Source organism: Vipera ursinii (assembly GCF_947247035.1).
Source record: "Vipera ursinii genome assembly, chromosome: W".
Taxonomy (NCBI): domain Eukaryota; kingdom Metazoa; phylum Chordata; class Lepidosauria; order Squamata; family Viperidae; genus Vipera; species Vipera ursinii.
In genome coordinates, this window is record NC_139522.1 from 21332758 (window position 1) to 21359478 (window position 26721).

Genomic DNA, 26721 nt, shown 5'->3' on the forward strand with positions numbered 1-26721 from the left:
GCGCCTAATGGACCCGGATCGGTTCCAGAGGGTGCTTGGGCCTATACCTATCACCCTTACCCACAGCCCAGTCGATGGTCTGGTGGAGGCCTGGGAAACGGCTGCCACCAGGGCACTTGACTGCGTTGTACCCACGCGACCTCTGACCCGGCGCAGATCCCGTTGGGCCCCATGGTTCTCTGTGGAGCTCCGGGAGATGAAGCGTCGGAGACGAGGTCTAGAGAGCGGTTGGAGATCCAGCCGATCCGAATCCGACCGATTGCAGTTAAGAACCTTTATAAGGTCTTATCTTGCGGCGATAAGGACGGCGAAGTCTAACTACTTTGCCGCCCTTATCGCGTCCGCAGATAATCGCCCGGCCGCCCTGTTTAGGGTGACTCGCTCCCTCCTTAACCAGGAGGTGAGAGAGGATCCCTTGCAGGGACGAGCCGAGGAGTTTAGTCATCATCTGGCGGACAAAATCGCTCGGATCCGGACCGGCCTGGACTCTGACTGGGCAGAGTCTGATGTGGAGGAATCAGGCGGTCTTGAGCATGTTATCTGGACTGAGTTCGACCCTGTTTCCCCTGATGATGTGGACAGGATCATGGGGAGACTGAGCACCACCACCTGTTTGTTGGATCCGTGCCCCTCCTGGCTAGCTTATGCGGCTCAGGAGGGAACACGAGGCTGGTTCCATGCAGTAATAACTGCTTCTTTGAAGGAGGGTGTCTTCCCTGCCACCTTGAAGGAGGCGGTGGTGAGACCCCTTCTCAAGAAGCCTGCTTTGGACCCGGCTGCTTTAGACAACTACCGTCCAGTCTCCAACCTTCGCTTTCTGGCGAAGGTTGTTGAGAGTGTGGTGGCGCATCAGCTCCCTCTGTTCCTGGAGGAAACTGATTATCTGGACCCGTACCAATCGGGTTTCAGGCCCGGACACAGCACGGAGACGGCATTGGTCGCGCTGGTGAATGATCTCTGGAGGGCAAGGGACAGGGGTTGCTCCTCTGTCCTGGTCCTATTAGATCTCTCAGCGGCTTTCGATACCATCGACCATGGTATCCTGCTGCGGTGTCTCAGGGGGTTGGGAGTGGGAGGCACCGTTTTACGGTGGTTCTCCTACCTCCAGGGCCGCTCACAGTCGGTGTTGACGGGAGGGCAGAGATCCGCCCCGAGGCCTCTCATTTGTGGAGTCCCTCATGGGTCGGTTCTCTCGCCTCTCCTGTTCAACATCTATATGAAGCCGCTGGGCGAGATCATTCGTGGGTTCGGGGTGGGGTATCACCAGTACGCTGATGATACCCAACTTTTTCTTTCCACCCCGAACCAACCCAGTGATGCCCTCTCCGTGATGTCCCGGTGCCTGGAGGCGGTTCAGGACTGGATGGGGAGAAACAGGCTTCATCTCAATCCCGCCAAGACTGAGTGGCTGTGCATATCGGCATCTCGGGTTAACCAAGTTATTCCACCTCTAACGATGGGGGGTGAGGTGTTACCCCCCATTGATAGGGCTCGCAACTTGGGCGTCCTCCTGGATTCACGGCTCAATTTTGAAGATCACATAGGAGCCGTGACCAGGGGGGCTTTTGCACAGGTTCGCCTGGACCGAGACGCCCTACGCACAGTTACTCATGCGCTTGTGACCTCCCGTTTGGACTACTGTAACGCTCTCTACATGGGGCTGCCCTTGAAGACCACTCGGAGGCTTCAACTGGTGCAGAATGCGGCCGCGCGAGTTGTAATGGGGGTCTCCCGATACTCCCATGTAACACCTCTACTCCGCGAGCTGCATTGGCTTCCGGTTGCCCTCCGGGTGAAATTCAAGGTGCTGGTTATCACCTATAAAGCCCTACATGGCCTGGGTCCGGGGTATTTGAGGGAACACCTGCTGCCGGCATCAAACGCCCTTTGCCCAGTGCGCTCCCACAGGGAGGGTCTGCTCAGGGTTCCGCCGGTAAGAGATTGCCGGCGGGTGACACCCAGGGATAGGGCCTTCTCAGTGGGGGCGCCTGCCCTCTGGAACCAGCTGCCGGTGGAGCTGAGGACTGCTCCCGACCTCCGATCATTCCGCCGGGGCCTGAAGACCTGGCTCTTCGAGCTCTCGGGCCCAGGCTGAGGAGAAATTCATTTTAATTGGGGTTTTTAATAGTACAGGGTTGATTTAATATTTTTTAAATTGGGTTTTAACTTTTGTATGGTCGATTTTTAACTCCCTGTAAACCGCCCTGAGTCCTCAGGGAAAGGGCGGTATATAAATGCAATAAAATAAAATAAATAAATAAAATAAAATAGGGGCAAAAATCCCAGAATTCCTTTGAGCGTTCACTCCATAATGCCCTGAAAAATGCCAGGGGCTACGCTGACCCCCAATTGCAGGCATTTTACTTTAAACGCACCCCTGTGGGTTACAATTGTCTGTGCCACGGCAGTGGCCTCATCCACAGGAAGCTGTTGGTAGGCCTGAGCCAAATCTAAGTTTGCAAAAATTGTACCACCTTGCAAGGACGCCAGGATGTGGCTTACTACTGGTACCCGGTACGCATGCTGTTTGAGTGCACGATTAATTGTGCATTTGTAATCAGCACAGATTCTGACCTCCCCATTGGTTTTTAGTGGCGTGACGATTGGGGTTTCCCATTCACCCCCATCTACAGGCTACAGTACCCCCTGTTCTATGAGTTTATCTAACTCAGCGTCTATCTTGTGTTTAAGAGCAAATGGCACTCTACAAGGTTTAATCCTGACCGGTACTACAGTAGGATCTAGTTTAAATGTTGTTGGCGGGCCCGTGTACGTCCCCAGACCTGAGTCAAACACATCTGCGAATTCCTCGCATACTATCGCTAGACTCGTGACTTGCATCCGGTTGATTACGGTTACTTGGATGCCTAATGCATCAAACCAATCAAGCCCAATCAGGCTCATTTGCTGACCCCCTACTACGACAACGTCCAGGTGCCCAGAAAACCCCTTAAATTTGACGGCCAATGTGGCCTCACCTTTGACTGCAACTCTGGCATTCTGGAAGTCGGTCAGTATAATGTCAGATGGCCTGAGCTTGGTCCATCTCTTGCTGCGATTGCAGATGGAATTAAATGTCTCAAGTGATATAATGGAAATGGCTGAGCCTGTGTCCAGCTCCATCTTGCAAGGGACTCCTTGCAGCTCCACCTGAAGTCTAAACTTCAGCTTAATAGGGCGGTGAGCTCCCGTGTGGCAAATGCTTCTGCAGCTGGAGCAAAACCCTATGCTATACTGCCCTGGGGCCCCGGTACCTCTCCTAATTGGAATGTCCGACTGGCGATTTGATTGCCGGTCCCTCTTGCGACCTCTGCAGATGGATGTGATGTGGCCAGTCTTCCCGCAGGCCCGGCACGTGGCTGTCCGGAACCTACAGTCCATGCATTGGTGGCGGCCACCACACCCTGGGCACCTAAGGAAGGGATCTGCCTTGTAAGTTGCCCCTTGTTGCTTGTCGCTGTGACACTTTTGGTCGTAGTGCCTTTGTAGCTTGTCAACTTCCGTGTTGTCTTTGGGGTCTTCCGCGTGTTCGGCATCCTTGTGGTGGACGGCTTCCTCGTGTTGTGCTGTTTTGGTAGGCCGCATGGCTCGTACAACCCCACCATCGGCTTCATCCGCCATGATTTCTTTCAGCGTGTCTGGGAATGACAGGGTCTCTTTGGCGAAGAGTTTTTGCTGTAACTCTCGATTCTGGAGGCCGCAGACGAGGCGGTCCCAGAGCCTCTCCTCTACGTCGGAGAACTGGCACAGGTGTGTGGCCTGTCTCAACGCCGTGATGAATTCAGATGCTGTTTCGCCTTGCTGCTGAACACTCTGTTTGAACGTGTGGTGCCAAGCAATTACCGACAGCTTGGGCTGGAAATGGTCGCCGAGCTGTTTCTTCAAGTTCGTGAATGTTACGGACTCCAATGGCGTCAGCGCGAATAAGTTCTCCGTGATGTCGAACGTGGCTGGGCCGAAACACACAGGAGTGTAGCGGCCTTCAGGCCGTCCTCTGCGACTTGATTGGTGCTGAGATAGTTCTCGACCCTGGATAGATACTGTTAGAATATGTTGTTGAAAAAATGGTTTGTTTAACAGAGTATTATTAATACACAGTGGAAGTTGTACTGGGACTTTTAGGCAAACAGTAATGCACTAACACGAGTTTTATAACTTATTTTTACTCAGACAACAAAAAGAAACACAGTAAGAAATAGTCCAAGTATCAATCCAGTATCATGCACATAAAAGTCAGTCCATAAAAACATAGTATCAAAATACAAAAGCTGCTTACCAATATCAAAAACAATACACACTGTAGCAAGCAGTTGATTCTTGAGAGAATAAATATCAAGTTAGCAAACAAGAGAACAAGAGGTATCCAAACACTAACATCAAACACATATACAAGAGCAACTACGTGTAACATCTAACTCTCTTTTATGTGGAATAATTACAGCCACACCCTTAGGCCGTTTAACTCCTTAAAGGTGCTTTTACTCCATTATATAATATTGTCACCCAAATCAAGTTTAATCTCTAACAGATACGAAGACCATCTCTCCGGGTGAGCTATATCAAATTCTTCCAGCTTTCCAACCTTTGCCATTTCTGTAGGTCTTTGCAGCTGGGGCTCATCGTCTTCTTATCCTGCTCCTCCGTATGCCCAGGGACTGGTCCTCTGGGTGCGTGGTCACTAGTGTGGCTGTGCTAGACCGACCGTGGGGGGGGGGGGAAATTGCTTTTCCCGCCAGGCGCATTCCGGCCTCTGCCCTAGTGACTCTCAGCTCTGTTGGAGGAGCAGGATCCCATCTTCGTCGCCAGTGTTATATACTGGGTTATGTGCTTGATTGAAGAGAAGAGGCGAGTGAGTTCAGCAAGAATCATTCTTTATTTGCTTACTGGAACTGAACTGGGAAAACAGGGCTGCGAATGCAGCTATTTATACCCTGGCCTCTAGGTGGTGGCCAATAGGTTTAAAGCAACCTATTGCCACCCTAGAAGCAGCCAATGGTGGTGCTGGAGACGGGTTGTCTGAGAAGCTGGGAGCCGTTAGCCAGCTTCCCTGCTTAAGCAACCTTCCAGCAATTAACCCCACATGATATTCTTTAGTAAGACAAAGCCCAATACATTACACATACACTTCAAGATAAAAGAGCAATCTAAAAACAGTTCTACCACAACCATCAAGCTGGCAGCACAGAGCAAAAGTTAAATGAGTAAAAAGAAGCAGCAAATCTCAGAAAAACAAAATGGATTTCACTGCTGCTGAAAAATAGAAGCAAATAATACTGCCTTCAAAGTGTTCTGCCTTTAAGGTACCGCTAGGAGAAAAGGCTCTGTCCCCAGTGAATTCAATCTTTGCTTCTAATGTTAGATTCTGGCCAGGGGTGGGGGTGGGTTAGAAAAAGTCAAGTTGATGACTACAACCATCTTGTGATCAAAGTCCCATCCCTCTTTATGTGTGCTGTGCAATGTGTGGTAAAAAGGGGCAAGGCTTTTTACAGTCACAGCTGCTATATTGACTTTTTTACCCCACTCCACCACCATGATGGTCATCCTTGGTTTTTAGTGATCCTGAATTTGGTAAAATAGTAATACTAGAATTTCCATGTATCCAGTTTTAGAAGAGGTGGTAGCCAAAGTGATAACTGAGGCTCCTTCATTAACCACCATTCTGATCAAAGATAAAAGCCCTCCAGAATCTATATGGGTCAATATAAAAGGGAAAAAAGTGACATTGCCATAGGGGTATACTACAGGTCACCCAACCAAGCAGAAGAAATAGATGGACTCTGCCAACCAGTTAACAAATGCATGTAGGAAGCATACTACAAGTAGTAATGGGAGACTTCAACTACCTAGATTTCAGCTGGGAGACAAACTCTGCAGTGAGTGGGAGATCAAACAGATTCCTAACCAACCTAGCCGACAACTTTGTCATCCAAAAGGTAGAGGAGCAAACTAGAAGTAAAGCTATACTGGACCTAATTCTTACTAATAGAGAAGAGGTGATAGAGGGAGTTGAAGTTGCCGGAACCTTGGGGGAAAGTGACCATGTCATACTGGAATTCAATATAATGCAAACACAAGCAATAGAAAATAATTCATCCAATGTCTTAAACTTCAAAAGAGCTGATGTTAACAAACTCAGAGAGAACCTAAGAAAGATTCCATGGATGAAAATCCTAAAGGGGAAAACAACTCAAGAAGCATGGGAAACTCTGAAAAATGCTATCATAAAAGCCCAGTCCAGCACAATATCGCTGAAAAAGAAAAATAAGAAAGTCAAGAAGAAACCAGCATGGCTGCACAAAGATCTCTCTGACAAACTGAAAGACAAAAAGGACAAATACAAAAAATGCAAAGAGGGACACATAACTAAGGCTGGTTATCAGCAGACAGCCAGAACATGCAAAGATGAAGTCAGGAAAGCAAAGGCTCAGAACGAATGAAGACTTGCAACAAAAGTCAAATATAAAAAAAGGTTTCTTTCAACATATAAATAACATTAAAAAGTCAAGGAAACTGTAGGTCCACTAAAGAGAGAAGATGGCAAGGAAGTAACAAGCAATAGGGAGAAAGCAGAGCTGCTTAACTCATTCTTTGCATCAGTCTTTTTTTTAAAAAAAATATTCAAATACAAATAACACAAAATGCCAGGTCCATGGTGAACAAGGCTCCCCTCATACTTATCGAGGAGGAGAATGCGGACCTGGCCTGCATCACGGAGACCTGGTGGGCCAAGAAGGGGTGTCCCCCTCTCGGAACTCTGCTCACTGGGCTCCCAGGTGCTTCACCAGCCGTGGGCCCAGGGCAGGGGTGGGGTGGTGGTGGTTATTATTAGGGAGAGTCTTTGTCCACGAGTGGCCACTGTCCCTCAGATAGGCGGGTGTGAGTCTCTCCTTTTGAAGTTGGGTCCTAGAGTTCAGTTGGGCCTATTGATTACGTACCTGTCTCCCAGCTGCGTGTCATCAGCCCTGCCCAAGCTCCTCGACATCTTGCCTGGGTTGGCGATTGAGTTCCCCAGGCTTATAGTTCTGGGGGATTTCAATCTGCCTTCTGTGGGTGAGGCATCTGAGTTGGCTCGGGAGTTCATGGCTTCCATGACAGCCATGGACCTGACTCAAATAATTCAGGACCTGACCCATAATGGAGGGCACACACTCGACCTGGTTTTTATCTCTGGGCAGTGGATTAATGATCTGGGTAGGGGGGATTTAACTATCCATCCCCTGTCATGATCTGATCATTTCCTTCTCTGGCTAGACTTTCAGTACGCCACCCCCCACCGCTGGGAGGTGGAACCGACCAGGTGGTTCCGCCCCAGGCGCCTGATGGACCCTGAGAGGTTCCAGACGGAGCTTGGGACATTTCCTGCTTCCCTTGCCCACGACTCTGCCGAGGCCCTAGTGGTAGCCTGGGAGAGGGCTGCTGCTGGGGCCTTGGATCGAGTTGTGCCTTTGCGGCCTCTGACCCAGCGCAGATCCCAGGTGGCCCCCTGGTTTACTGAGGGACTCCAAGAGATGAAGCACCGGAAAAGACGCCTAGAGAGCTGTTGGAGGTCCAGCAGATCCGAATCTGATCGAGCACGGCTAAGAACTTGTCTTAAGTCTTACCTAGTGGCGATGGAAGTGGCAAAGCGTGTTGTTCTGTACCAGCCTGCTACCGGCCTTGCAGAAAAGGCAACCCCTTTATAAACAGCAAGAGGCTGGAATACGTCTGCCAAATTTATTACAAAAACAAACAAAACACATACCAAGATACAGGAGCTTTGAAACACTATCGGAGCGGTTGCTTTCAGCAAACCAGCCCTCCCCAAACATTCCCTTTATAAAGAGTTCAGGGCATGGCCTCTCTTTGCCTCCTTCCGAGAAGCCCCACAGCCTTCCTCTGCTTGCTCCTACTTGACTGCCTCCTGCGTCGGGCGTCCTTGAACAGGGCCAGCTGCGGGTCATCTTCATCCACACTGTCAGGCTCACACAGCTGGGTCTCCACCAGGTAGGAGGGGCCTGGCTGGGGGCTCTGCGGAGCCTCAAAGCCATCATCAGCAAGTTCTTCAACACCCCCCTCCTCCCCCTCATCTGAGTCATCCGACCCAACTGCCGAACCCACAGGCTGACCCTGAATCACAACACGTGTTTACTTTTCCACTCTCATTGCGTCAGCAGATAATTGCCCAGCCGCCCTGTTTAGAGTGACCCGCTCACTGCTTAACCAGTGACCGAGGGATGACCCCTTGCAGGGTAGGGCTGAGGAATTTGTTCAGTATCTGCAAGACAAAATCACTCAGATCCGGACTGGTTTGGACTCCGACTGGGCAGAATCCGACGGAGTGGAGAGGGCAGGTCTTGGTCATACCATTTGGGGTGAGTTTGACCCTGTGACTTTGGATGATGTGGACAGGATTATGCGTAGGCTGAGCGCTGCAACTTGTTTATTGGACCCATGTCCCTCCTGGCTGGTTTCGGCCGCTGGGGAAATGACAGGGGGCTGGCTCCAGGCAGTTGTCAATGCTTCATTGACAGAGGGTGTCTTCCCCTCCACCTTAAAAGACGCGGTGGTAAGGCCCCTCCTCAAAAAGCCTGCTCTGGACCCGGCCTCGTTGAATAACTATCATCCTATCTCCAACCTTCGCTTTGTAGTGAAGGTTGTTGAGTGTTGTGGCGCGTCAGCTTCTGCAATTCCTGGATGAAGCGGACTATCTGGACCCATACCAGTCTGGTTTCAGACCCGGTTACAGGACGGAAATGGCATTGGTCGCACTGGTAGATGATTTATGGCGGGCCCGGGACAGGGGTTGCTCCTCTGTCCTGGTCGTACTTGACCTCTCAGCGGCTTTTGATACCATCAACCATGGTAACCTGCTGCGACGGCTTGAGGAGTTGGGAGTGGGAGGCACTGTTTTACGGTGGTTCTCCTCCTACCTCTCGGGCCGTTCACAGTTTGTAGTGGCAGGGGGGCAGAGATCTACCCCGAGGCCCCTTTTTTGTGGGGTACCTCTCTCCCCCCTCCTGTTCAAAATCTATATGAAGCTGCTGGGTGAGATAATTCGTGGTTTTGGGGTGAGGTATCACCATTATGCCGATGATACCCAGTTGTTTATCTCCACCCTGAGACAACCCAGTGATGCCCTTGACGTGATGTCCCGGTGCCTGGAGGCGGTGCGGGTCTGGATTGGAAGGAACAGGCTCAGGCTTAACCCCTCCAAGACTGAGTGGCTGTGGATATCGGCATCTCGTACAGTCCAACAGGTTCCATCTCTTCTTATGGGGGGGAGCTATTGCACCCCTCAGAAAGGGCCCACAACTTGGGTGTCCTCTTGGATTCATGGCTTAATTTGGAAGATCATCTAACTGCCATGACCAGGGGGGCTTTTACACAGGTTCGCCTGGTATGCCAATTGCGCCCCTTTTTGGACCAAGATGCCCTATGCACGATCACCCATGCCCTTGTCACCTCTCGCCTGGATTACTGCAATGCTCCTACATGGGGCTGCCCTTGAAGTGTGCCCAGAGGCTTCAACTGGTGCAAAATGTGGCAGCGTGGGTGCTTATGGGAGTTTTTCGATACTCCCATGTTACACCACTCCTGCGTGAGCTGCATTGGCTTCCGGTTGCCCTCTGGGTACGATTCAAGGTGCTGATAATCACCTTTAAAGCCCTACATGGCTTAGGCCCGGGGTACTTGCGAGACTACCTGCTGCCAATGTCAATCTCCCATTGCCCAGTTCGCTCCCACAGAGTTGGCCTCCTCAGGGTGCCGTTGGCCAGGCAATGCCAGCTGGCAATCCACAGGGGGAGAGCCTTCTCTGTGGACGCACTGACCCTCTGGAACAAACTGCCCCCAGAGCTGCAGATGGCCCCTGACCTTCGGTCCTTCCGCTGTGACTTAAAGACCTGGTTATTCCAACAAGCAGGCCTGGACTGATCATGGTTTTTAAATTTGGTTTTTTATTGGTTTAAATTGTTTTTATTTCTTATATTGTTTAATCCTCTTTTAATTTTTGTATTTATATCTTTTAACTTTTTATTGTTGTGAGCCGCCCTGAGTCCTCAGGGAGAAGGGCGGCATATAAATTTAATAAACCTAAATTTAATAAACCATAATACATATAAGTCTAAATAAAAAACAGTATATAAAAATACAAATATTACAGTGCACCCACTCCCCTGGAGACCACTTTTATTACCTATATTACTTCTCATATAACAACTAACAATATACAATATATTTCAATTGTGCCCTTATCCCCTCCAAAACAGCATATATTCTTGAGTAGATTTATTACCTTTGCCTTCAACCAAGATTGTTTTTATAAAATCATCCCATATTTCATTATAATTATTTACTTTAATCATTCCTTTTTTAAATTTAATTTCTGTTGTTAATTTATCATTTATTGCCATATTCCATATTTCATTATACCACTCATTTCTTTGAATAGCCCAATTCCATCTCCAATATTTAACCATCACTAATCTAGCTGCCATTATCAAATTTACAATCAATTCCTTTTTTGCTTCATTTATATCTTGTTTTCCACCAGTAACAGTAATGCAAACCTTGGTGACATAACTAAATTTACCTTCAAAAGTTCTCTAATTTCCCTAAACACCATGTCCCATATCTTTTGTATGCTATCACAATCCCACCACATATGTTTATATGTTCCAATCTCTTTCTTGCACCTCCAGCAAATATTTGTATATTTAACATCTATTTGATTTAATTTACGTGGTGTTAGGTACCACCTCCATATCACTTTATATCCATTTTCCTTAACTCTAACTGACATATTCTTATATACTCTTCTGTTCCAAATATTTTTCCAATCTTTATTGTTTATTTCTCCTAAATCTGTTTCCCAGATTAATTTTAAACCTTTTGCCTGATCTTCTAGTTCAGTTAATATTCTTTATATTTTCCCAATTCTTCCTTTACCTATATATTCTTCATTTTTCTCACTTTATTTTATAATCATTTCAAATTTCGTTAACTGCCTAACTTTCACCTCAAAGTTTTCTTCCATTTTTATCCATTTCTCTAATTGTATTTAATTTAGTATCTGATCAAACATTATTTAATTGTATTATATTCTTTATCTTGTTCTTCCAGTCTTCCCATTTATATATCTGATTTCTTTTTTAATTTACTAATCCATTCTTTCAATTCAATCTTAGGGATTTTCTCCATTTCTCCATTAAAGGAGAAATTCCTGGCATTAACCGCTATCTTTAATTTCTCATAATTTATCTTCTTTAATTCTTGAATATTTGGGGGGATGTCAATACCTAAATATTTGATGCTATCTACTACAGTATTTTTAATTTATATTTTTCTTTCCATACATCTATTTCTTCTTTACTATGGTTATATAACATCATTTCTGATTTTCCCCAGTTTATTTGCAATCCACTATATTTCCCAAATTCATTCAAATGTGAATATACCCTCTCTATAGTAGCTATGGGATTTTGAAATGTTAGTAATGTATCAACTGCAAATACATTTACTTTAGTTTTCTTATATACACTAATTCCTTCAATCAATGAATCTTTCCTGATTGCATTTGCCAAAACCTCCATCAATAATAGAAATAGAATTGGGGATAAGGGGCAACCCTGTCTCATTCCCCGACTTAAGGTTATTGTCTCTGTAACGCCATCATTTATGACTATTCTCACCTTATTCTCTGAGTATAGTTGATTTATCACCTTTCTAAAAAATTTTCCAAAGCCTAACTTCTCTATTAATATTTTCAATGTAGGGCATTCCACACAATCAAAGGCCTTAAAAACGTCTAATGCTAATAAATGCTTTGGAGAAATGCTATTCTCCAAAGTGCCCAAAGGCAGGACAAGAAGCAACGGATGGAAACTAATCAAGGAGAGAAGCAACCTAGAACTAAGGAGAAACTTCCTGACAGTTAGAACAATTAACCAGTGGAACAACCTGCCTACAGAAGCTGTGAATGCTCCAACACTGGAAGTTTTTAAGAAGAGACTGCACAGTCATTTGTCTGAAATGGTATAGAGTTTCCTGTCTGATCAGGGGATTGGACTAGATGACCTCCAAGGTCCCTTCCAACTTTACTATTATGATTAGGAATGGAATATTACAAACAAGCCTTTAATTTTTGATTCTTTATGTAATAGCCTAAATTTAATACCCTTCTTACTACATCTGACATTTGTCGGCCTCTTATAAGTCCACACTGATCATTTTTAATACAATTCTTTATAAATGTATTCAATCTATTTGTCAATATTGCTGTAAAAATCTTAGCATACTGATTAATAAGGGATATTGGTCTATATGATCCTGGATTTGTAAGATCTTTATTAGGTTTCACTATCAATACTATCAGAGATTGCTTCCAGGAACTTGGAATAATTTCCCCTTCCATTATTTTATTAAACATTAACCTCATCTTCGGCACCAATAATCCTTTAAAATGTTTATAATATTCTGTGCCTGGTCCATCTAACCCTGGTGCTTTACCTATTTTCAATTTATTAATAACTTCCAGTATCTCCTCCTCTTTTATTTGTGATTCCATTATTTCTTTCTCATATTCTCAAATTTTAGTTTAAATTCTTTTCTATATATGCCTGACTTTCATTCACATTTATTTCCTTTCCCTTATATAACTTTTCAAAAAACTTCTGAAATATCAACAATTTTTCTCTCATCATATTACATCTTTCTCCCTTTTCGTTCTTTATTACTCCAATCAGGATTTTTGCCTTTTTAACTTGTGTGGCTCTAGTCAAAATTCTAGAATTTTTATTACTATTTTCATAAAATTCCCTATTTAAATAAATTAGATTTCTTTGAACCTGTTCTAACTCAATATTTTGCAACTTTTCTTTTAGCTGATAATTCTAACATACAGTAATCCTCAATGGAGGAAATACCAACAAGGCAATCAACACCTAGGTAATTCCAGTCATTAGATACACAGCTGGAATAGTGGACTGAACTCAAGTGGAACTAAAAGCAATAGATAGGTTGTTGTTAGTTGCGAAGTCTGTTCTGACCCATTGCGACCCCATGGACAATGTTCCACCAGGCCTTCCTGTCCTCTACCATCTTCTGGAGTCCATTAAAGCTCACGCCTACTGCTTCAGTGACTCCATTCAGCCACCTCATTCTCTGTCGTCCCCTTCTTCTCTTGCCCTCAACCTTTCCCAGCATTAGGCTCTTCTAAAGTGAGTCCTTCCTTCTCGTTAGGTGGCCAAAGTATTTGAGTTTCAACTTCAGGATCTGGCCTTCTAAAGAGCAGTCAGGGTTGATCTCCTCTAGGATCACCTTGCAGTCCAAGGGACTCACAGGAGTCTTCTCCAGCACCATAGTTCAAAGGCCTCAATTCTTTGGTGCTCAACCTTTCTTATGGTCCAAATTTCACAGCGATACATTGCAACTGGGAAGACCATAGCCTTGACTATACACACTTTTGTTGGCAGGGTGATGTCTCTGCTTTTTAGTGTGCTGTCTAGATTTGCCATGGCTTTCCTCCCCAGGAGCAAGCGTCTTTTAATTTCTTGGCTGCAGTCCCCATCTGTGGTGATCTTGGAGCCCAGGAAAATAAAATCTGTCACTACCTCCATTTCTTCCCCATCTATTTGCCAGGAATTGAGAGGGCTGGATGCCATGATCTTGGTTTTCTTAATGTTAAGTTTCAAGCCAACTTTGCACTCTCCTTCTTTACCAGCAACAAGAGGCTCTTTAGTTCCTCTTCACTTTCTGCCATTAGAGTGGTATCATCTGCATATCTTAGGTTGTTGATATTTCTCCTGGCAATCTTAATTCCAACTTTTGATTCATCTAGCCCTGCCTTTCTCATGATGTGCTCTGCATAAAAGTTAAACAGGAAGGGACTTTCCGTTCCTGTTTACTGTGAAGCAGTCGGAATATTCAGAATGCTGAGCCTTTAGACTGAATTTCTTACTGTTTGGGGACCCTAAAGGGGCCAAAACCCACCCCAGAGAGGTGGAATGAAGGAAGAAAATCCCAGGGACTTAGGAGAGATGGCGGTCTCCCCGAATGGTCCAGGAGAAGCCTTCCAGAAACCAACAGAAGAAAAGGCTAGCTAATTCCTTTGTCTAGCCATAGCTGCAAACAACAGAAGTCACAAGCTCTCCCTTAAGCTGATTTCAAACAGTATGTTTGAATCTGGGTAAGAATATTGATTCTCTCTATCCTACCTATTTTCCTGAAGAAGAAAGTCCCAAAAATAAGATATGTCTGAAAAAAGGAGGAGGGGGTTTCTACCCCCTCCTTTTGGCTATTGGAAGCGGCGAAACTTACCTTTTAGAGAGAAAAAAGACTAGAAAGATTTGAAAAATTAACAAATGGTGACATCTACTGGTGGGTGAGGATTATTAGAGGACAATTTTTTGTCTCTGACCTTCAAAGTTCTCAATAAACACAGCTGTGTAAATAAAGTGAGACTAACAAACCTGAGGCAATGATTACTTCACAAGAGGAAATATATGATAAGAGGCAACTATTTCAAAGGACAATGATTTTAAACTACAAAGAAGTACAGAACAACTTTGAAAGTATGAACCAACTTATCTCCAATTTAATTTCACTCCAAGAAATTTCTCAGGAAAATACAGCAGAGATGACCGAACATAATTCTGAGGATAGAGACTTAAAGATGGAACCTTATAAAATAAAAAATAATGATTTAATTCAAGTGGGAGAACAGATAACCTACATTTTAATGCGCCCAAGCAACTTTGAAGATAAGAAAAAAGACGAGAAAAAATACTTTACAGAGAAACGAATGATGCAGCAAAATACATTGATTAAGAAAGGCACTGGCCAGAGAAAAAAGATTAAAATGGAAACTAAGAAAATAGATGATGGTACTTCTCAGACAGGATACTTAAAAAAGAAGCATTTGTTTGAATATGCCTAAAGAAATAGAAAAACTTCGGAATATACTACTTTTAGTGGGATGAATTTTTTAATTAATACGATATGTTTTTTTTCCTTTCTGCAAAAAGAAAAAAAGAAAAAAGAAAGCTGAAATGATTTAAACAAAGCAAATGTTCTAGGTCAGGGGTCAGCAACCTGAAACAGTGAAAGAGCCACTCAGAACCGGTTCCCTCACAAAAGGAAAAACTGGGAGCCGCAAAAAAATGTGTGCGCATGCGCGTACATGCGCGTATGTGCAGACCAGGGTTTGACTGAAGAGTGGAGCCAAGGCGAGATATGCACCTACCCTGCATATTTGAATTGATTGGTTGAACTTTTTTAGTCCCACTTTTTTTTTTTGGACTGCACATGGCAGAAGACTGGGAGCCACAGGAGATAGCTGAAAGAGCCATATGTGGCTCCGGAGGCACGGGTTGCAGACCTGTGTTCTAGGTATTTAAATGTGGCTGATAAGAAAAGCATAAAAAACGTGTTTTGAATTAGAGTTAAAGGATTAGATGATTAGATCTATTGAATGGGATGCTTAAAGTTTAAATAGATTAAATATATTCTCAGCTATGGTTAAAAAGAATAAGAAATTGAGGGAATAAATATATATTAAGTTAGGAGGGATACATATTTTAAGTAGTATGTTATTTTTTGTATTTCATTGCTTTTGTCTTTTTTCTTCTTCTTTTCCTCCTTTTTTCTCTCTCTCTTCTTTTCTTTTCTTTCTACTCTTTTATCTATTGCTTAAGAAATATAAAAGTGTGAGAGGGCTTATATGGAAAAAATAGAATTAAATCCACCAAAGTAAATGTAATCAATTGTTGAGAAAACTGTCACCAGTAAGAACATTTAGAACTTGGGGGGAGAAATAAACTGAAATAAGTACTGTAACAGGATTTATGATAAGGCAACTAAAATGACTAATAAGAAAAGAAATATTAGATCAATATGATTATTATTGTTTTGTAGGAATATTGGAAAAACTATATACTTAACTGTTATTTATCAAAATAATGAGAATTCTATTAATCTAATGTTTGCAAAGAAGGATACTTTGGGGAAAGGGGAAAAAAACTGAAATTAACATATGGAATATAAATTATAGAAATTAATTGTTAAAGATTGTTTTACAAATGTTACCCAGACAACACACTGTTTACTAATTATTGAGTGATTTATGTTGTGTTAAAAAAACCAATAAAATATTTACAAAAATAAAAATTAAACAGGCAGGGCGACAGTATACAGCCTTGCCGCACTCCTTTCCCAATTTTGAACCAATCAGTGGTTCCGTGTCCAGTTCTCACTGTTGCTTCTTGACTCACATATAGGTTTCTCAAGAGACAAATAAGATGGTCTGGTACTCCCATCTCTTTAAAAACTTGCCACAATTTGTTGTGATCCACACAATCAAATGCTTTAGCATAGTCAATGAAGCAGAAGTAGATGTTTTTCTGGAACTCCCTAGCTTTCTCCATGATCCAGCTTATGTTGGCAATTTGATCTCTACTTCCTCTGCCTCTTCGAAATCCTGCCTGTACTTCTGGTAGTTCTCGATCCACATACTGCTGGAGTCTACCTTGTAGGATTTTAAGCATAACTTTACTAGCATGTGAAATGAGTGCAATGGTGCGATAGTTTGAACATTCTTTGGCATTGCCTTTCTTTGGAATTGGAATGTAAACTGACCTTTTCCAGTCCTGTGGCCACTGTTGAGTTTTCCAAATTTGCTGGCAAATTGAGTGTAGCACTTTTACTGCATCGTCTGTTAAGATTTTGAATAGCTGACTTCCGGTGGCGGCGCGGCGCCGGAGACAGCCTTTTCGGGCTGCCCGCGGCTCAGCTGTGTTGTTTTCACCCGAAACAGCGCCGATCAGCTGTTCGGGTGAATTTGAAGCCCCCTCCTCAGGAGAAGAGGAGGGGGAGAGGCCCCAGGTAGTGGTTGAGTTCTCCGGGGCCGCCTGGGCTTAAAGCTTGGGCGGCTGAAGGATTGAACTCCCCCGTAGCCTGGGTTGCTCCCAGCTGTTCAGCGTCTCTGCTCCGTGATTTCTGGAGCAGAGCCAGGCGTTTGCGACCACCCCTGCCAGAAGGAAAGACCATGGAATAAAAAGAGCAGGCAGAGCGGTACAGGAGGATAAGGTGAAGAGGACTTTTATTCTTGCTCTCTAGCTTAATGGACTTTATAAACTTAAAGTGAAAGTGCGTCACAAGTGAAAGTAAAAAGATGGCGGCTAAACCTCCCTCAAAAACTCTTCGGAGTGCTGGAACTTTGGAATCAATGGGTGATAAATTGGCAAAGATGGAGGAGAAATTGGAGGAGAGGATGGAGGAGAAGTTCAGTGCGATGAGGGTAGACATTTTGTCTACAGTGCGTAATGTGGCTGAATGTGTGCAAGATCTGGATGAAAAAGTGGAGGACTTGGCTCAAAAGAATGCCATATTAGAAGCAAAAGTATTGGAGAATGAAGATTTAAGAGACAAAATGGACAGAGAACTAGGTCTAGTTCAATATTACCAGATGCAATATGCTGTTAGAATCAGAGGTTTAAAAGAAAATGTTAAGGAAGATCTAAAGCAGCTGATTTCTGAAGCTCTGGAAGCAGTACTGGGTCAGCCAGCATCTGAAATAAAGGGAGGCATGGATAAAGTGTTCCGTGTTAATTCATGGATTGCTAGACAGAAAAAGTTACCTAGAGATGTGGTGGTATATTTTGCAAAGAGGGAAATTAGAGATGAAGTTATTCAAGCTGCCTATGATACTAAAGTTGTGATTGCTGACCAAGAAGTTTTGGTCTTAAAAGAAATTCCTCCAAAGATATTAAGGAGAAGAAAAGATTATGCATTTCTTGTGCAGGAGCTTAAACAACGTGATATAAGGTTCAGATGGGAGATTCCAGTTGGATTGGTGGCGATGCATGAAGGTAAAAGGTACCGTCTGGTCACTGTGACACAGGCGCGGGATTTTTATAACAATGTTTTAAAAGCAACCCCACTATCACTTCTGGAAGCTGCAAAGGGATCTGGAGAAGGAAAACTTCAAGAGGCTGAAGCTGGACAGATAGAGGAGAATGGTGCTGGAGGAGATCAAGCTACAACTTCTTTGGCTGATCCTGGAGAGCAGAGGGTGACGCGTGCAGCTTTAAAACGAGCAAAAAAAATAAAAGAACAAGATCAGCAGAAGTCTATGGAACTTCCAAAACCTACCTACAGCCAAGCAGTGGGAGGAGCACGGCCTAAAGGAGAGCCTATTAAGGAAGTGCTCCAACAGCTTTGGGATGATATGCATGGCGACTAAATTTTTAACTTGGAACGTTAATGGACTAAATTCACCACAGAAGAGGAAGAAAGTTTTCCAATATTTAAAACAATTCAAGATAGATGTTATATGTTTGCAAGAAACGCATATTAGGGCTATGGACCAAAAGTACTTATTGAACTTAAGGTTGGGCACGCAATTTGTTGCTTCTGCAATGAATAAGAAAAATGGAGTGGTTGTTTATGTTAAAAGTGCCTTAACAGCGGACTTAATTGAAGCAGATAAGCATGGAAGATACGTTATGATAGAGTTGCTGTTAGAAGGTAAAAAGACACTTTTAGTTGGATTATATGCTCCTAATCAACAACAAGCTGATTTTTTTAGTTTACTTCACACAAAGCTTACTCAGTTGGATTATAAATCGTTCATTTTTATGGGGGACTGGAACGGTGTTTTGGATGTACAGATGGATAAGGCTGGTTCTTTTAAACACGTTCCAAGTCATGCTAGACTGCCTAAATCCTTTTTTGAAATGAAGGATGACTTGGAACTGCGAGATATCTGGCGTGAAATACATTTGCATGAAAAGGATTATACTTTTTTTTCTGACAGACATCAATCTTTTTCCAGGATTGATTTTATTTTGCTGACTAATGATTTTTTTTCAAGGATTAAAAAGGTGAAGATATGTGCAAGAACTATTTCTGATCATAGTCCAGTCTGGCTAGAGATTAATAAGGAGAATAGAGATAGGCGCTCGTGGCGCGTAAATGAGAATTTGTTTAGAAATCAGAAAAATGTGGAAGAATGTAAACAGCGAATGAAGGATTTTTTTGAAATTAATATGAACAAAGAGACTTCTATGGACATGGTTTGGGATGCTAGCAAGGCCTATATGAGAGGGGTGTTGATATATATGAACAATAAACATAGGCGTATTTTGGAAGCCAGGAGGAAAGAATTGGAGAATGAAATTAAGGAAAAAGAAAAGGCTTTGATTTTGAATCCAGCGGATGTGAAGACCAAGGAGGTTATTAAGCTATTAAAAGGACAATTTGACAAATTAATGGCTGACCAAGTGGCAACCAATTTGCGGTTTGCCAGGCACAACACCTTTTGCAATGCTAATAAACCAGGTAGATGGTTAGCTTATAGACTGAGGAAAAAGCAAAGGGCTTCTAATATAGATAAAATTGAGTATAAGGGAAGGGTGGTGTTTCAACAGGATCTTATTAAGGATGCTTTTGTGGATTTTTATTCTAAATTATATGCTAAGGAGAAGATTAATGAGAAAGACATTGATATATATTTGGAGAATGCTAGCATCCCGGTTCTTACGCAAGAACAAAAAGAGGGGATTAATCAATTGATAACAGAAGAAGAAATTCTTATAGCAATTAAGGAATTGAAGGTGGACAAAGCGCCAGGTACGGATGGTTTGACTGCGGCTTATTACAAAAATCTACAATTAGAGATGATAAAACCGTTAAAGGAACTGTTCCAGACAATTCAGAGGGGGGGAAAGGTGCCTCCGTCTTGGAGAACTGCTTTTATTTCTTTGATTCCGAAGGAAGACCAAGATGCTACTCAAGTTAAAAATTACAGACCAATATCGCTCTTAAATACAGACTATAAGATATTTGCTAAGGTGTTGGCTAATAGATTGATGAGGGTTCTGCAACAGACGATTCATGGGGACCAAACGGGGTTTATTAGTGGTAGGCAAATGAAAAATAATGTGAGGCATATAGTTGATGTGTTAGAGTTTTTGGAAAGGAATAACCAGATCCCTGCGGCGCTAATTTTTTTAGATGCTGAAAAAGCTTTTGATCAATTGAATTGGCAATTTTTGATGAAAGTCTTGGATAAAATGAATTTTGGGGATAATTTTTTGCAACCAATTAGGGCATTATATCAAAAACAAACGGCCCGAATAATAGTTAATAATAGCCTGACAGAAGCATGTAATATTGAGAAGGGCACAAGGCAAGGGTGTCCGTTATCGCCCTTGTTATTTGTACTAACATTGGAGATATTGTTGGTTAAAATACGGAATTCGGAAAAAATTAAGGGTATACAAATTAGAGATCAGGATTATAGATTGAGAGCGTTCGCAGACGATCTGGTTGTTACAGTGACCCAGCCGGAGAACTCTGTTGTGGACCTGATGGAGATAATAATACAATATGGGAAGGTTTCTGGATTTAAAGTTAATATACAAAAAACTAAAATTCTGGCCAAAAATATGACAGCTTCGCAAAAGGCTCTCTTAGAAGGATTAACTGGATTTGAGATTGTTAAAAGGGTTAAATATTTGGGGGTGCTTTTGTCGCCCTCTAATACAAAGTTATATAAAAATAATTATGAAAAATTATGGGGGAAAATTCAAAAAGAAATGGAGAGTTGGGAAAAATTGCAATTGTCTTTGTTGGGGCGAATCGCAGCAGTGAAAATGAATGTCCTGCCTAAATTCTTATTTTTATTTCAAATGATACCGGTTCTTAAGAAAGATTCTAATTTGGAGGAATGGCAGCGAGGTATCAATAAATTTGTATGGGCAGGGAAAAGGCCACGAGTTAAACTAAAGATAATACAGGATACTCGTGAAAGACGTGGTCTTAAAATGCCTAATTTTAAATTATATTATGAAGCTGCTGCTTTAGCAGGAATAAGTGATTGGATTAATTTGACACAGGAGAGATTATTAAATCTTGAGGGCCATGATTTGTTGTTTGGCTGGCATGCATATTTGTTGTATGATAAGAAGGTAGATAATGTTTTTAGAGTGCATATTTTAAGACAGGCATTGTTGAGGGTTTGGAAGAAGTACAGACATAAATTAGATTGTAAGATACCATTGTGGGCAATCCCAAAACACGCAATAGAAAATATACATGCTGGTTTCAAATATGATGTGACTACGTACAAGGAGATTCTAAGCTTGGAAAGAAATGTCTGGTGTTTGAAACCATATAGTCTCTTGCGAGATGAGAAGATTGTTCAGACTTGGTTTCAATATATTCAGCTACGGGCCAGGTGGAAAGAAGATCAGAAAAATGGTTTTACAATGACTGATGAAAATCTGATAAAGCAAATCAGAAACCAGGGTCCAGCACATATTAAACGGATATATCTTGCCTTGATAGAAATTGACTCAGAAACAGAACTCGTTAAGGATTGTATGATTAAATGGGCCCAAAATATCCAAGAAGTTATTACAATGGACACATGGGAAAGGATTTGGGTGAGGAATGTAAAATTCACACAAGCTCAAAATCTAAGAGAAAATTTTTATAAAATGTTTTACAGATGGCATTTAGATCCTAAAAAGCTGGCAAGTATGTATCCGAACTATCAGCCTAAATGCTGGAGGTGTGGTGAAGAAGATGCAACATATTTTCATATATGGTGGACTTGTAAAAAGGTTAAGGCCTTTTGGATAAAAATTTGGTGGAACATGCAGAAGATTTTCAAGCAAAGGATAAAGTTTTGTCCGCAACTTTTTTTGTTGGGTATAATTACAGATGCTACGGTTGTGGACACTAAGCTGATGTTGACTTTAATTACGGCAGCAAGACTCTTAATAGGCCAATATTGGAAGAAGGAGGAACTGCCGACTGTAGAAGAATGGACTTTAAAGGTTTCTGACCTGGCAGAGATGGCAAAGATCTCGGCTTATTTGAAAGATCACTCGCAAGAACGTTATGTTATGGAGTGGAGAAAATGGATTGAGTATATCCAGAACAAATATGGGACTAAGAAGTTTCATGTAGCATTTGAATAAGTCTTCCTTTTTTTCTCCTCTTTTTTTCTCTTTTCCTTTTTTTATATATCTTATATTAATAGTGTTTGTAATTACCCTATATGAGCTAGAGAGAGATGGATTTCAGAGTTTATGGTTGTTAGCATATGAATGTTTATGATTGGTTTTTTTTTTGTTCTTTATACCTTGTACTTAGCTCTGGGAAGTCGGGGGGGGAGGGGGGGGAGGGGTAGGGAGGGAGGGATAGGGGAGGGTTAGGGGGGATTGTTAAAGATAAAATGTATGATAAAACTTTTCAATAAAAAAAAAAGATTTTGAATAGCTCAGCGGGAATACTGTCACCTCCACTAGCTTTGTTGTTGCTCAGCTTTCCTAAGGCCCACTTCACTTCATCGTGGTTATCAGGGATGTTAAGCTCATTCTTGTATAGTTCTTCTGTGTAATTTTGCCACCTCTTCTTAATCTCTTCTGCCTCTGTTAGGTCCCTGCCATTTTGGTCCTTTATCATGCCCATTTTTGCATGAAACTTTCCCTTTATCTCTCCAATTTTCTTGAAGAGATCTCTGGTCCTCCCTATTCTACTGTTTTCTTCTATTTCTTTGCACTGCTCATTTAAGAAGGCATTCTTATCTCTTCTAGCTATTCTCTGGAATTCTGCATTCAATTGGGTGTATCTTTCTTTTCCTCCCTTGCATTTTGCTTCCCTCCTTTCCTCAGCTACAGTATTTGCAAAGCTTCCTCAGACAACCATTTTGCTTTCTTGCATTTCTTTTTCTTTGGGATGGTTTTGGTTGCTACCTTTTGTACAATGTTGCAAACCTCCATCCATAGTTCTTCAGGCACCCTGTCTATCAGATCTAATTCCTTAAATCTATTTGTCACCTCTACTGTATATTCGTCAGGGATATGATTTAGTTCATACCTGAGTGGCCTAGTGCTTTTCTCTACTTTCTTCAGTTTAAGCCTAAATTTTACAACGAGAAGCTCATGGTCTGAGCCACAGTCAGCTCCTGGTCTTGTTTTACTGACTGTATAGAGCTTCTTAATCTTTGGCTGCAGAGCACATAGTCAATCTGATTTCTGTGTTGACTGTCTGGTGATGTCCATGTGTAGAGCCGTCTCTTGGGTTGTTGGAAAAAAGTGTTTGCTATGACCATCGTATTCTCTTGACAAAATTCTATCAGCCTGTGCCCTGCTTCATTCTGTACTTGAAGGCCAAACTTGCCTGTTATTCCGGTTATCTTTTGGCTTCCTAATTTAGCATTCCAATCCCCCATGATGATAAGGACATCATTTTTTGGTGTTAGTTCTATAAGGTGCTGTAGGGCTTCATAGAACTGGTCAATTTCATCCTCTTCAGCACTGGTGGTTGGGGCATAGACTTGGACTACTGTGATACTGAATGGTTTGCCTTGGATTTGAACTGAGATCATTCTGTCATTTTGGGGATTGTATCCCAGTATTGCTTTTCTTTTATTGACTATGAAGGCTACTCCATTTCTTCTGAGGGATTCTTGCCCACAGTAGTATACCTGATGGTCATCTGAATTAAATTCACCTATTCCTGTCCATTTTAGTTCGCTGATTCCTAAGATGTCGATGTTCAGCCTTGTCATCTCTTGTTTGACCATGTCCAGCTTTCCTTAATTCATGGATCTTACATTCCAGGTTCCTATGGAAAAAAATCTTTACAGCATTGGACTTTCCTTTCACCACCAGATACATCCACAGCTGAGCGTCCTTTTGGGTTTGGCCCAGTCGCTTCATTCTTTCTGGCACTAGTAGTACTAGTCCTCTGCTCTTCCCCAGTAGCATATTGGACGCCTTCCAACCTGAGGGGCTCATCTTCCAGCATCATATCTTTTTGCCTTTTGGTACTGTCCATGGGGTTTTCATGGCAAAGATACTGGAGTGGGTTGCCATTTCCTTCTCCAGTGGATCATGTTTTGTCAGAACTCTTTACTATGACCTGTCCGTCTTGGGTGGCCTTGCATGGCATAGCTCATAGCTTCATTGAATTACGCAAGCCCCTTCACCACGACAAGGCAGTAATCCATGAAGGGACCTATTCTCTCTATTTTCCATATATTTACTCTCTAGTTCTTTAATTTCCTCCTCCAATGTTTTTATGTTTCTCTTTCTGTTTTTTATATTATAAGAATATTTTATCCTTAAACCTCTTACCACTGCTTTCATTGCATCCCATATTACACCTATATTACTACCTCCTTCTTCATTTATAATCCATATGTCTTTTAGTTCTCTTTCTATTTTCTCTAAAATCTCTTTATTTTTAAAAATCCTCGAATCCATTCTTCATCTACGTGCCTGTTTATAATCACAATCTATTTCCATTTCCATAGTTACCATTGCATGATCTGATATTTTAATTATTTTTATCTCTGCTTTCATTATTTTATATAATATTTCTCATGTTACATATATATACAGTAATCTGTTCTTGTAAAGTTTTTATGTCTACTAGAAAAATGTGTATAACTCTTTTGATTGCCATGTAATTCTCTCCAAACATCTTTTAATCTATTTCTATTAATAAATTTTCTTAAATCTGTATTATTATACTTTATTTCCACTTTTGATGGATTAGATTTATCAATTCCTGTATCCATAACCATATTATAGTCACCTGCCATTATCACATAACCTTTTTATTTCTTCGATTTCTTTACATGTCCTATTATAAAACTCTCTTTGATATGTATTTGTTGTTATTGTTAGCTGCAAAGTCATGTCCGACCCATCGCAACTGCTTCAGTGACTCCATCCAGCCACCTCATTCTCTGTCGTCCCCTTCCTCTACTGCCCTCAATCTTTCCCAGCATTAGGCTCTTCTCCAGTGAGTCCTTCCTTCTCATCAGGTGGCCAAAGTATTTGAGTTTCATTAGGTGCCTACAAATTTGCTAAAGTGACCTCTTGTCCATAAATCAAGCCTTGATTTATAAGAAATCTTCCCATATCATCCCTTTTTATGGCTTTTATCTTAAATTCACATCCTTTAGCTACAATGATTGCTACCCCTCTTGCTTTTGATGTACCAAATGCCTTTTCATATATATCAGCCCAATATAACCTAAGTTCATTCACCCCATTATTTCTTTTGATGTGTTTCTTGTAAAAATACAATATCTATTTTCTCTTTGTTAATTGATTTTTCAATATCTTGCTTGTTTATATTCCCCCCCCAAGCCATGTACATTCCATGTAGCTACCTTCAACTATTTCCCCATCTGTTCCTTATATTACATATTCCATTTGGACTCCATATGTGCTCTTTGTCAATGCTGCAAACATTTACATGTTTTTGCACTGACAATATAAAAGACAGCTTGTTACTTTAATTGTTTCATTTGGGAGGGAGGAAATCACCTGGAAGTTGTGATAAGATTGCAAAAGTCCGCGTACAGAATGGGAAGTGAACCCTCATATGTAAAACTAATTGGACAATGTGATTTATGACATGTAGATAAGGGCGGGGATTGTGTGTGTGTTATGATGGGTTTGGGGGGAGGAGATTTCAGATTCTGGCATCCCTCCATGAGTGCTGATGTTTCGTTTCATTACTAAGACTTTTTAGATAAATAATATGCCTGCAATTTGTTTGAATTGTCTCTTTTATCGGAACCATGACACTCTTAACATAAATCTTACAAAACTAAAACTACAAAGTAAGCATATTGTCCCCAAACCTAAATAACCTCTTACCCACCCATATACATATATATTGTCCCCCTTCCCTTCTTCAGGAGATCTTCCTCCTCTCTTCCGCATCAGGCTTCCAGGGGTGGGGGAAGAGGAGCCATCCCTGCACGGACTTTGGTCACCCATTCCACCTCCCTTGACCATCTTTACCCTTAATTTCTACACCCAAACATATATTATAACACATTACAAATATTTATATACAAAAACTATCCATATGGTGTTCCAAGAACAACTTGCACCTGAACATCAGCAAGACGAAAGAGATGGTGGTAGACTTCCGGAGGAAAAAAGAGGAACCTGCCCCACTTTACATGGGGGGGGGGCTGTGTGGAGACAGTTTCCTCCTTTAAATTTCTGGGAGTCTACCTCTGTGAAGATCTTACCTGGAAAGTTAATACAACCCAGGTGGCCAGAAAGGCCCAACAGAGACTCCCCTTCCTCAGGGTCTTGTGGAAGAACAGGGTAGAACAATGGCTAATGACCTTCTTTTACCAGTCTACTATAGAGAGCGTTCTCTCGCACTGTATTGTGGTTTGGTATGCTGGCCTGACAGCCGCGGATAAGAAAGTACTACAGAGGGTGGTGAGCACAGCACAAGACATTGTGGGCTGTCCCCTGGCATCACTGGATGACATTGCCAGGGCTTGCTGCCTTGGAAGACTGAGGAAAATTCTTAGGGATGACTCACACCCTGGTCAGTATCTCTTTACTCTCCTACCATTGGGTAGGAGATACATGAGTATAGCCAGGCGTACCAACAGGCTGAAGAACAGCTTTTATCCATGGGCTGTTAGGCTCTTGAACGGGAAATAATTTTATAATTTTATGTGTGACTGACTTGCGAGGCCAGTGTGTTGTGCAATTAGCTCACATGGTGTAACAAGATGGAGGTTTGTTGTCACTGTGAGTTGGGGGGGTGCACGAAGGGAGGCTCAGCCAATCTCAATGTATACATGGTTGCACTTTGACAATAAAGGTTCATTCATTCATTCATTCATTCATTCATTCATTCATTCATTCATACTATCTCTACAACAAACTTGTAACTCCTGTTGCT

General features: G+C 42.3%; 1 long non-coding RNA gene across 1 annotated transcript in view; it reads left to right on the forward strand.

Annotated features, from left to right (window-relative positions):
• Positions 1–26721, forward strand: part of LOC310648312 — a 255610-nt gene that overhangs the window by 116937 nt on the left and 111952 nt on the right. The gene's annotated exons all lie outside the window — the stretch shown is intronic.